This window comes from Meles meles, chromosome 9 (genome assembly GCF_922984935.1).
Source record: "Meles meles chromosome 9, mMelMel3.1 paternal haplotype, whole genome shotgun sequence".
NCBI classification, from domain to species: Eukaryota; Metazoa; Chordata; class Mammalia; order Carnivora; family Mustelidae; genus Meles; species Meles meles.
In genome coordinates this window covers 62,963,634-62,977,446 of record NC_060074.1, presented here as the reverse complement: position 1 = coordinate 62,977,446, position 13,813 = coordinate 62,963,634, and the positions used below count along the sequence as shown (strand labels likewise).

The 13,813-nt window shown below is 34.6% G+C and overlaps 1 protein-coding gene across 3 annotated transcripts in view; it reads right to left on the bottom strand.

Moving 5' to 3' along the window:
* The window catches only part of CSRNP3 (cysteine and serine rich nuclear protein 3), a 208,255-nt gene that overhangs the window by 93,976 nt on the left and 100,466 nt on the right, over window positions 1–13,813 (bottom strand). Inside the window, exon 1 of one of the 3 annotated variants that reach the window (XM_046019870.1) lies at window positions 5,089–5,172. The exons of 1 other annotated variant lie outside the window; for it this stretch is intronic. The gene's annotated coding sequence lies outside the window, so the exon portion shown is untranslated. Of the gene's footprint in view, window positions 1–3,219; window positions 3,338–5,088; window positions 5,173–13,813 lie in introns of those variants that run through there. One more of the 3 variants, XM_046019871.1, reaches the window with a different exon arrangement.

Genomic DNA, 13,813 nt, shown 5'->3' with positions numbered 1-13,813 from the left:
ACACCATTTGGTGTTGGGGAACAGTTGGGGAGCAGTTTTATCTCTTCCAGTAAGTCCAATGTAATGGTGGAAATAATGATCCTTATACTGTGAAGAAAAGCCTAAACTGATTTCTACTTGCTCAACAAGGCAGAATGATACGTTTGTGTTCCTGAAAGCGAGTAATATTTTAAAAAATTGGTTTATTTAGTGTAGATTATTTCCTAACTGTCCCAGACAAAGTATTACTATAGCATTGTCATGCGTTTAATAATATGGAATAAAAGTAAGTCTTTAAGATCACTTTATAATCTTATTATACTTTTCAATAGAATGAATATAATTCTATTTCAATTTCAGAATAGGTAACTAAAAAATGCAATCCTTTATTTTGCTTATTTCCTAAGAAATGTCAGGTTAAAAGAAATAAATGTGGTTGTTTTGAATACTCAATTATTTTGGACATTTTCCTTTTATATAAGTCATTTTGCTCTTATTTCTATTTTATAGGAACCAGAATTTCAGGAAAGGGGCATATACAGTGATAATACAACCTAAAACTTACACATGTGATTTTAAGATGACAACAGTTATTTGTAGATTTTAGACTACGTTCCATACTGCTAGACTGAGTAAAACATATTTGCCCTAAAATCTTTTCCAAGCTCACAATATGGTCTCTAGTTTTGAGTGATGACAAAGACAGACTGGTAATCAGAAAGCAGGAAATTAATTTTTGAAAAATCATTAAAGATTTCCTTGGAATGTGATATAACACCATTTCTTCAAGTCCACTAACTGCATAGCCTTCAATGATTTGTTCTATTTTACTCTATTTACTCTTCTACTTTACAATTTTGATTTGAATTGCATTGACACAAAGCACATTTTCCTATATATGTTTAAATATCCCGTCCATGAACCTACTCTGTCCGTGCTGCTGAGATTTGTATGGAAGTAGTATGCTCAAGCTAATGCAAAAAAGACTTCAAAGTTTTGACTGAATTTGCATAGAGACATAAATTATCCAGGATATTCAAAGCCATAAATTTGCTGCAGGACATGCATAGCTCTCTTGTGGCTTACGGAAGCACAATTCTCTTTATTTCACATTTGTCTGTTACCAGGTTTTCTCCAAGAACCTTTACAGGGTTTCTTCTTTGGCCCATACTGTTTTTATTTCTATATTCAGAATGTGCTACCTGATATTGGTTGCACTTAAAAGTTAACAGTATTGGACTGCCTCAATGAATTTATGCTGGGCTCTTCCCTTCTCACTGTGCTCTGCCTAGAACACACACAAGAGGTTAGTAGACAAACTATGAGCATGACCTGAGGTAAAAGTAAAATGAAAATTTTTGTACTTCAGAATTGTTCGATTAAATATGGTTAACCATAGAAAGATTTTATTTGGCTATGTATGTATATAATATATATGTATTATAATATACACTATAGACTATATAATATAGTATATATTATAATATACACTATAGACACTATAATATACACTATAATATATAATAGATAACATATACAAAATGCATCTACACATATTTATTCATGATATATAACTTTATACACACACAAACACACACACATTTATATATATGTAAAACAAAAGTCTACAAATATGTTGTTTGGGCCAGAGGACAGCATATTCCATTCAACATAAGAAAGAAATTATTTAAAATATACCCTTTTAGTTGCAGTCATTACTGAAAGTTTCAAAAGAGAAAGAGTTTAGAAGAAAATGGCAGTTTTTGCATTTTTAAAAAACTCACACAAAATATGAATTCCTTTTCCCAAATTAACCTCAGGATCCAGGATAAATGTCATAATGTCCCCACAAAGTGATAAAGGCCAAGAATCAGGCCCTAAGTGACTACCACAAAGGCATTTCATAAATATTTGAAATAACTGTCCTTCACTGTTTAAAACAGTTATCCTCCTGTTTTGGTCTACCCTCTATCCACCCCACCCCCCATTTTTAAATAAAAGATATTGCTGCCAAACTACGAAGCCTTAATCATTATAATAAAATTAACGCCCTCTTTTCAGTGCAAAGAAAGTAATTAAGTTTATCTAAATATGTATTAGCTCTTTGTATGTAAGCTTCATAGAATTCATTTTAAAAGCTTATGCAAATAAAAAAGCATAAAGCAGTAATTTCATGACTAAACATTATTTTGTCTCTTCATCTTTCCAACATAAATTTTCATACACATACAACCTGTAATATAGACAGATGCACGCTTGATGCAAATTAGGTAACATTTTTTCCCCCATCAACATTTTAACTGCTTAGTTGATATATTTAAAATTTTTAATGATATGGATAAACGTCTGATCATGCTGCTTTAATTAATTTATTTAAAAATATGTTTTGGAAATCAAAAAGCATTATGAACAATAAAATGAGTACACATTTGTTTGGTACAGGTCAGACTTTACTATGATGTAATCACACATTTTACCAAAGTGTGATATTTAGTGCATGGAAAAAGAGGACTTTTGTCCTGCCTGTGACATTTATGAGAATCACTTTATAATCCAGACTTAACTGAAAAGAAAAGTCATAGGAAGTTGAACACGTTGAGTTCAAAATAGCATTGTCTAAAAAGTCCCAAAGAAAATTAGTTACAACTAAAAAAATTACAGAAGCATTTAAAAAATATAACCCTCAAATAAAAAATTCTTTAGTAATAAAATGTAGAATGAACACCATCAAAACTGAAACCCTCTCTTAAAATGAAATGAAAATACAACTTATTAAAACTGTCCTTATGATATCTTGTGGGATAGGAACAAAAGAATTACATTATTTAATTGGAGCTACCTCACGAGAATCTTAGGCTATGAACCCAGGTCTAAATTAAAATACATTTTTTTTAAATGGGAAAATCCCTTAAAAGTTGTAAGTCTTGATATTTATTTATCTAGATGTCTCAATCCAGACTTCTCTCTGCCATCAAAAACTTTCCAAAAAATAAAATTATTTAGAAGCCCCAATTCAGTGTTTTCCTCACATGAAATTATCCCATTGGAACAAAACACCCATGTTTCCAATTGAAAAAAACAAACAAACAAACAAACATTAAGACGATTTAATAAACTACTTAAGGGAAGCTGAATACCGAGAACGCCTTGCCAATTTCCACAATGAATTAAAATAGCCAGTCCTCATCAGTGTCTTTTATAGAAATAAAATTAGGCGCATCATGAAATCTGTCACCGTACCTGCGTGCACTTTAAACGACTACGGCACACGCTGTAAAATCTTCCCTCTGAGAAATAAAGCACACTTCATTTAACTGCTGCAAAACACTGCTGCAGAGAAGCCCAGTGCATTTTTTTCGGGCAACTGATCCAGCCTTCCACCAGCCCTGTGACCTTTGAACTCCCTTCTGCACCCCCCCACTCCCCCACCCTCGCCTCTGCAGTCAAAGCCTCAGAGCTGGTCTCATTTGCATAAGGCTCAGGCAGCCCTCCAGCAGCTGAAACGGAATGCTGGGTAAGGAAGTGTGGAACCGCAGTTGTGCCTAATACCTGAATCATCAGAGGGATGGAACAGGCGATGGGGAGTGGGCACGGACTTCTCTGGGCTGCCAGCATCACAGACCCCATGTCTATTAATGGATAAGTGTTTTTAACTCTTTGTTTTAGAGTCCTGCTTTCCCCCCCTCCCCACCAAAAGAAGCTGTCAGCAGCAACTATGGTAACCAAGGAAACCCAAATAGTCAAATACTTCATTTAAATACATGTGGAAAACCAATTTAAAAATTTCATTAACTTCTCTCGTTTTTGAAACATAGCTATTTTTTTTTCCCATTGGCATACATATTGCCGGCATAATTAGGGACATGGGGTATTTTGTCTTGTGGAGGTGGTGGTGGTTTAAACAGTATTTTACAAGCATAAATATCTTTTAGTTACTGTACGCATACACGAAGTCACTATAGTAAATCTATAAAATGTTAAATGTGCCCTAGTGTCTTAAAGAAGATCACCCTAAATGGTGTCCGAGAAATTAATTGTTAAGAATTTAGCTCCCAAGATGCCTTTCAAACAATACAGCAGTAAAAATGTAGAGTAAAGTTAAACTAGGTATTGAAATTTAAAGATTCATGTAGCAGTAATGCTTGTCTGTCTTTGGCAAGGATGTTCAGTGTTGTGCTATTATTTGCTAGAGTTATTTCTTCCCTTGTCTTCCTACACACAGCAATCTTGCTATTTCAAACATAAACTTCTCTACTGCTCATAAACCCAAGAAGTGGTTATTTTCTAGATACAGAAGGTCATGTGTGTGCATATTTTTATAAATATACATGAAGGCACACATTCTTTTCTAAATGGTGAGTCAATGGAAATATGCATCATCACAAAATTAACTCATTCTTTTTTTGAAAATTAAGCTAATTTGTTTTTCTCCATTAGTGAGTAAATGATATGTATAAAATGAAAGGTTTTATGAAGTATTTTCCACCTATCAAAAGATACATAAAATGAAAAATAATAGGCATACAACCAACTAACATAGATATATATTACTGTAGTTAAATATAAAATGCATTGTTCTAACAGTAGCATTATTAACATTTTAAAATTCTCTTATTCAAAAATTTTTCATTTAAATAACTAAATATGCCAAACCTTCCTCTTGCAGTGTACAGAAAGGCATCAATAAAAATCTGAATGATACATCATCAATTTATAAGACATGTGAACTATTATGATACAGGATTTTTTAACACTGGAAAAATAAATGTGAAGCTTTTTATTTGAGCAATTTATTAATAGCATTCTGATTTATATTATTTCTGCATATATTGAAGATTAGAAATCATTGGATGCATTTTTTTCTTACCCATAAATATTTAAATAGGATAAATAACTTTTCGGTTTACTATAATCATATAAACATTTCTCTAACACATCTGACTACAGCAACAATTTAATCACATTGGGTCAATTCAAGTGCATCCTTCATATTACACACTGCAAATATCTTGCAAAGTTTTTGTTTAAGGGAAAACACACACTAGCCCATCCTAATTTAAATCCAGTCAAACACAAGGAAGTGTTGGAGTCATTTATAAAATCACTGACCTGTTCAAATAGCTGTAGTCTTAGTCCTTGCACTCTTTATTCATTAGAATCCAAAATAAATTGATTATCATTTTATAATACGTGTCAGCATCACCGAAGGCACTGTTCTTCCTGGTTCAGCGGATCTTCTTAAATTTGCCAGCCCTGTGTTTTATTGCTGGTACCGTATGCTTTATTGTTCAGCGACAAGAGCCTCACTCTGCACAAAGACTCATTACCTACTGCTCGCTGCACGGCATCAGCCTCTCTGAGGCTGCCTATATGTGATCACATGGGAGTTTTGTCTGAGAAAGCCAGGCATGCCACTGACTTCACTGTGTCTATGGATATTTTTATCAGCTGAGGTCTGCTAGGAGGAAGGAATAACAGATTATGAAGCTGCTCTAAGTCATTAATGCAGCCCGACTTATGGAAATCCTTTCACAAGATTTTTATTATTATTATTATTATGGAAAATGTTTGAGCAGGCATTCAAAAGAAGTTAACTAGATTTTATTTTAATAAGAGGCTGAATAATAATTTAAGGAAAGGGAACTAGCAAAAAGCGGTTTTCTGCCTTCTGCTTTCTGAAAGTACTTTTGTATAAATGTTAGTAAAGAGCCTTGCTCAACTGAATGATTTGACAGTGTGTTTTAACCTTTAGATTGCTGGGGTTTCTTTTTCTTGGAGGAGGTTATTTTCTAAAAAGATAAGTGGCTGTTTCCCTCAAAATCTCCTCAGTGGAAAATCTCAATCCCTGATAGATACTATATCTGAATAAAAATAGAGTTATTCTAATTACTTTTGATAAAGTAGATAAGAGGGTGAGTCTCTTATTGATGTATATAAATGAGGTAGGTGATTAATTTATCTTCTCAAAAGATGACACATTCCTAAAACAGCTGACTTAAAAGAACAATGAAGGTTTCAATTTAAAGATCTAAAGGACATGTGTTTCATATTAATTCTTAAAATGCAGTAACTTATTCTAGACAGCTAACCTCAATAAAGCATATGGTTTACCTTATCTGATTTCAGTGTTAACAAGTAGTTTCAGAGCTGACTATTTAACATTTACAGGAATTTTCTGCTCTATAGATATTAAGTTAATATCTATACCCACATGTGTGTATGTACATACGTGTCTACACATGTACATACATATATCATCAGATTAGCATTTTTTAAATGTTTCAATAATTAAAAAATTGCCCCAAATCATTTCTTCACATTCAAAAATGGATTGTGGATCTCCAAATGAAAAAGCTACTTAGTTATTGGAACTTGATGAAAGAATTGATTTCTTATTTCTTTAATAATCTGTCTATATTGAATTGGTAATTAAAAGCTTGTTGCTTGTTAATCTCAGTTGAAATTTTATGACAAATACATGTAAAGTGCAACAAAGAGCACAGACACAAAAGGCAGAAGCACCATAAATGAAGACCAGAAAATAAATTTTCTGTATAGCCATACAGTACATTTTAATAGTGTTTATAAATAATTCAGTAATCTTAAAAATAGTAAACATATATACCTGTTTAAGCCTTCCATTAATAAGAAATTATTTTCTGGAAACAATTACAACTTAAAATTTTTGGTGTCAATTGAAATTTTTTAAAAATAATTTTAAGCCAGACTAAGTAACTGTAACTAAATAGCCCAGTCCCTAAATACAATGACCTAACACCATTCTTTACAATATATTTTTGTTGGGCTAACATTGATTTAGAATGTCTTATGACTTAAATAAATGCCTTTTGGTGGACTTTTCCTAACATTGAAAACTATTCAGATATTTTTAAATGCCACCATTTTAATGCATTTGTTCCAAAATGCTCATGTTCATTTTTTTCCTCTGCACACAAGAGCTACGCTAAAGCTACAAAACCTTGGGGCATTAAAGGAAAAAGGGAAACAGAGTGCTCATGTATTATAGCGTGCCTCTAGGTTTTTAAAGATATGTACATTCTAGTTAATATCCTTGATGATGTCATCATGTTAATGTACAAGGAAATAAACAAAAGGCAGCCATTTTTCTTTTACTGCATCACTTCAAAAACAGTGAAATAAAATGGTTGCCAAATGGAAGGAAAGAATCAGCAGAAAACCAAATTACTTCCAAATTCTTGGAAGAGGGAGGGCAAGGGGTGTGAAATTGGAAATAAAAACTACATGTATGTAAAATTTGAATGAATGGATGTAAAGAAATAATTTATAATAAGGAAAATAAATAAATAAACACAAGGAATATAGAAATAGCTAGCAATTAAAACAAATACCAGTAAAATAAGGAGTGTCCCACAGAAAGACTATAGTCTATATAGTCTATAAACTTAATATATATTAAATGTAAAGGCCCATTAAGTCCATTATTTTTTTTTTAAAGGTATTTAAAGGCGGACGACAGAGCTAGAAAGATCTAGAAAAGGACAGAATGATCATGAAATCGTAATAACCTTTCCAGGTCTGCTATTGTCTTAAATGACCTTGGTCATTTGGTGAATCACTCTAGCATCTCCTGCTTCAGTTTTTAAGTCTGCAAAACAGGAACAGCAAAGTCTTTGGAAAGCATGTCATGGAAATACATAACAATATTTTTATAGTTTAGTTCTCTAAATTGGCTTTGACCAAGAATTGTCAACTAACATTAATAAAATAAGAAGATGAGGTAAAATCCTAATGATTGTTTAAAAGAATTTTTAAACATGTTATCCTAATAACAGAGACAAACAGGACTTTTGGAAGCAGGAAGTGATTTTTTTTTCTAATAAATGCAGAAAAAAATAGAAATAAATTTAGTAACTAATTTAAGACAACACTTGTAAAATTGTCTCAGGATTAAAACAAATGACAAAATATACCCATCTTTCCAACCAAAATTCTGGAACTCTGTCAGTGACATGATAAGGGAATTATAGCAGAGCATCTGATTCTCACATTACACAATGAACAATGGTGTCTCTGCTTATATAACAGTCTCATCAGCCAAGAATTCTTAAAATTTGAAATTAACAGAGAAACACAAGATCAGAACTTAAAGGAGCAAATCCCATCCAAGATTTAAAAATGTTTTAATTTACTTTGTTACACTAAAGACTGTGAATTGAAAAAAGATACGTGTTTCTTACTATTGACTCTTATCAGTTGGTTTTTCATTAATGGGAAAGACACATCCTAGAATCATTTCTTCTGCCCCCCTGCCCTTTTCTACAAAATAACCAAAGCTTATCGGAAGTAAATCAAAATGGGTGCTGTCCAGCTCATGCAGTAACTGGGGCAGAAACATACTAATTGGATGATCCTTTGAACATTCTACTACATAAAGGAAGACAGAGGAAAATTACTTATACCATCACCTGTGTTTCCTGTAACTGTATTAAGTGGCATATATATACCAGCACTTCCTGTTGGATCTACCCTTGATCAGGTGGGATTTTCTTGCTACATTTCACCTCCCTCATAACACATTCAAAGAAGTCAATAAGTCACCCATGTCAGCCTCAAAATCCAAGACTAATTCAATTCAATTCAACAAAACTTTATCGAGAGGTTACTATGAATGAAGCTCTGAAACAGTTGCTAGGGATATAAAGAATGAAATATACACTGTTCCTAAGAAGATTATAGCCTTTCTAGCTAATAAATAAATAAATAAATAAGAAGAAATAAATTGTTGACCATGTTATGGATGGGTAGTAAAGTATGGACATGTTTTTAAAAGTTTGAATATTTTATTGACTTAACATGCATTTTATGTATAATCAGTACAATTTCTACATTTTCAGTATTGTTTCCTAAAATCAGAAAATCATTATTGTAATTAAAAATCATCTATCAAATACACACACACACACCTGATGGCTGCAAATTCTATGCTATACTCGTCATCAGGAGATTGAATCTAATTTCACTCACCTTTATTATAAGCTAGTGTTAATGATTTGCTTAAAAAGAGAGACTGCAAAATTAATGTTTTGGAGATTCTGAGGCTAGGTTCTAAAAAATGTTGCCATTTCCACCTGAACCTCTTGGAACGCTCACTCCAGGAGCCTTGACTGCCACGTAAAATGACTGATTACCACAAGACTGCCAGGGTGAAGCCGCCTATAGTTTCTCGGGTCAACAGCCCCAACTGAGCCCAACATTTTAGCCATCCTGATGCCTGACACATGTATAAAGTGCTATCTTGGACCCTTGGAACCTACCCATCCACCAAATGGACACCAAAAAAAATGATCCTAGTTGTCACTATGTGGAAGAGAATCACTTAGCTGAGCTTTTCTCAAATTTTTGTCCTCCCGAATTCATAAGATATAGTAAAATGGTTGCTATTTTAAGTCACTAAGTGTTGTGGTAGTTACTTGGCAATTACTAACTAGAACATATTGACATGTATGGCAGGAACAATACAATAACCTAAAGTACATGAAACTGCAAGCTGATATACATATTCAATGAAAGCAAGGAATTTGAATTTCATTCAATAAAATGAATGCACTGAATGGGTTTATTAAAGGAAATACAACTTGGGAGAGTGAAAAAAGAGAAGCAAAAACATTCAAGGAGTATTCAAAGCAAAGAAGGACTGAGTTATCTGAGAAGACTGTGCTGAAGGAAAGGGATTTCTGAACGAATAGGAGATCAACTGCATAACTAGCCCAGAGAAGAGGAATTCCCATTTGCAAGATGGCACTTGGGGAAAAACCCAGAAACAAAAGGAAGAGCTTAACTGTGAGAGGAATTTTGAGGAAATTTGGATGACAGGCAAGTGATGGGAGGTTGAAAGAGAAACAAGAAGTCTAATGATCCTTCTGGGAGTGCTCTGAAGCTTGAGATGAGGAGATTTTGCAACATGGATGCTTAGAAGTCTCCAAGACATAAGAAAAGACGTGTGGTCAACATGGCTAAGAAAGCGACTCTTACAATTGGAAAGTGGCTAGACCATGGGGCTCTGAGGCAGCAGCAGGGAGGCTGATGAAGAGGAGATGGGAAGAAATGATGAGCATCTGAACTAAAGGTACTGAGTGAGGAATGAGAAGAAAGGGATTCATCATGAAGAAAGACAGAATTTCAAATGGGTTGGATGAACCAGTCTCTGATCTTCTTACGTGAAAATCAATGGTCTACCAATCAATCTACATATGACAACTGGAGAACATTAAACTGGTTTTGTTAGACAGATTTACTAATTTCACAGGTATTTTCACTTGTATTGGGCTCAGTTTGTCAACCTTCAGATATTTTGAAAATTTGTTCCTATCAAACATTGTTAATGTTCTGTTTGGGAGGCTGCAAAAGACTGAATCAGCAGGACCTTCCCTAAATAAACTATGTAGAGGACAGCACTTAGGTTTCTTCCTGTTGTCTGATTCCTAAGACAGGAAAACACTGTAGGGAAAAGACAAATACACCCCAGTTCTGCAAAGATTATAAAAAAAAATGATTTTGGAGAATGGGAACTAAAACAACACACACACACACACACACACACACACACACACACACACACACCCAATACCTACCAAAGTAAACAAGCCTGTGGGGAGTTTTATCCTTTTGAATCATCATTCTATCTGGATATTAGGATACCAAAGGGGAAGTTAAGTGGCCAGTGAATGGCCACTCAGAATGAGGCAGGTAAAATGGCAGGAAGAGCTCTGTAATTGCTGCTACTGCACATACAATATGTACATAAATCATGGGAACATGGCTGGAAAGAAGTCTTTATGCAAAGTGACTCAGAGAAGAAAGTATCCAGATTTCCCCCCTGCCCTTCAATCTCTTTATCACCACAAAGGCATTAAAAAACAGCATTTATCAAGAGAAAAGAGTAAATGAAGCAAACCTCTTCCCTGAGAACACAAAGAATACATTTATTTCTTAGTAACCATCAAAATTAATTACAATGATTTCTTCTTATGCTGAATTAGATGTCTAACCTGGGACAAAAAATATGGAATCAAACAGCATACACAAAAACCAAACATGAACTGAGCAGGTAAAAAAAGAAAAAAGAATAATTTAATAGGACCGGCAGCTTTTCCTTTCCTTTTCTTTTTTTTTTAAGATTTATTTATTTATTTGACAGACAGAGATCACAAGCAGGCAGAGAGGCAGGCAGAGAGAGAGGAGGAAGCAGGCCTCCTGCTGAGCAGAGAGCCCGACGTGGGGCTCGATCCCAGGACCCTGGAGGCTTTAACCCACTGAGCCACCCAGGCGCCCCAGCTTTTCCTTTTCAACAGGAAGCTTGCACCGTAACTGAAAGGGCTGCATTTGGGGTAAGGTACACAAAAAGATTTCCTATATTTTATTTTGTCCAAAGAATCAGCTGATGGATGGAATCTACTACAACTTGTATAATAGAGTCATATAGAGACAGCTTTGGCATATTATTTATGAGTTTGTCCGTTCATTCAATCATTCATTCATTCATATCGTTTTTCTTTGCACACTCACTGAGTACTCTATGCTCAGAACCTGGTTCAGGGCTGTGATCGTTGAAAGAGATGAATGAGTCACAGTCTACAAACTAAGTGGCTCTCTGTCTAGAGACATAAAAAGTTATTGTCTAATGGGATAAGTTCTGTAATTGAATAGTAAGAACATCAAGGCAGGAGTGATTAATACTATATAAAAATAGCTAAAAGTTATCAAGCACTAACTAAGACCTAAGTGCTTTACTGTGTATGTATTAACTCATATGACCACTGCAAAAACCTATGAAATAGCTACTTTCACCATCTCTACTTCATGGAGGATACCACTGAGGCCCAGACTGGTCATTAAATGACTTGCCAATGTGACAATCAGTATCCAAACTCAGGAGTATGGCTTTAATGCAGTGCAGCTCTACTGGGAGCATATTTCCTAAGGCAATCAGGGTGGTCTTCACAGAAAGAGTGACATGGGAAATAAATCTTAAAGGATGTGCAGAAGTTCTTTTGTGGAAAAGGAGAACTGTATTCTAGGCAACAGGGCTGGAGTATATATATTCTGAGGCATGACTAATATACGTATGAAGGAAACTAAAAATTTCACCATGAGAATGACAAGGTTATTTGATCTTCATAGGATTATGCATTTGGGATGCTGGAATGTTTGGAACTCACCTTGGTGTCAGTTTGTACTCACAGGGATGTTTAAATGTCTTGCTTGTGATTTATTAGGTAACTCTGGAGAATGGATTGGCAAGAGGGGCTAGAAGAAGGGAGACCAAATGAGACTGCTGTAATATCCCAGAAAATAGTTACAAAGCTCTAAATGAAGACAGTGGCACCCCTGGGAATTGAGAGAAACATATTGAGAAAGTAAATCAACAGATATTTAAGCTGGAAGTGAGGAAGAACCCTGAATCCAGGAATTTCAATATGGGAGACAGCACAGATGAAGACACCACTAGCCATGGTTAGAAATAGCGAAAAAAGTTTAGATGTAAAGTCATTCTGTAGTAAACACAGAAAGCCTACCATACACCAGGCAAGAGAATTAAGTTTTAAGGATACAAAGATGCCATTTTGGCCCCTGAGTGCTCAATGCCTGTCAGAGGAGCTCACAGACAAAACCTGTTACCTAAATACACAACTCCCTTTATCACAGGTAACTTGTGAAGGTATAGCATTCCTCTCTGTGAACTGCTTAAAGGTGAAAAAAGAACAAAGAGTGACTTTTCCACAATAAAACTTTCAGTCTGGAATACCATCAATTGAACTTAATTGTGGTGGTCATACATTAAAACAAAACAAAACAAAACTATATAAAAGTGTTTTGTGCAGATTAAAATCACAATCCAGGTCATAAAATCCACTTCCATGCTTTCTAATAATCATACAACATGAAGAAATACAAGAAATAAATTAGATTTCTCCTTTAGGCAAATGTTTTAACGAGCTTAATCCCGTGGCTTGCTATTAATGCTAGTGACTGGCTTCTTTGAAATGAGGCATGCGTTTTCTTTCTTGTTCATATAGTCAGCTTCCTATTTAGTATTCATTATTCATGTCTATTTTTATCAAAGAGCACGATTACATGAAACCATGATCCAAGCATGTTTGGCTCTAATTTTTATCTGTGGAGGGAAGAAAATTAAACACCCTTACTATACTGAAATATGATTGTTATGGACATATGTGTTCATAGTATATACATGTCCCATCGTATTTGAAGGTGGTGCCACTTATTTGGGTGGTCAAGCTAAAGGACAGATATTCTTTTCATACCTGTTTTAGTTTAGAATAGCAACATGCCAGTGGGGGTGGGGAGCCATCAGTCTGGTATATAAACTGGGAAAGACAAGTTTTGATCATAGTCTTAAGAAACTCTATCTAGATATTCTAAGAATTTCTTATGTCACTAGCAAACCATGTGGGATTAAGAATAAAAAGAGGTGGGGCGCCTGGGTGGCTCAGTGGGTTGGGGCCTCTGCCTTCGGTTCAGGTCATGATCTCAGGGTTCTGGGATCGAGCCCTGCATCAGGCTCTTTGCTCAGCAGGGAGCCTGCTTCCCTCTCTCTCTTGGCCTGCCTCTCTGCCTACTTGTGATCTGTCTGTCAAATAAATAAATAGAATCTTAAAAAAAAAAAGAATAAAAAGAGGTATAGATATATTTTATTTGAATATTACAATCCCTGATAACTTTAGTTGACAACCATGGATACTGTAGCAATTGCTACTCTTCAGAGGCCATAGCATGACTGGGATCTTTGCCTCTTTAATTACTGATAGTTATCTACGGAACACGCAATTAT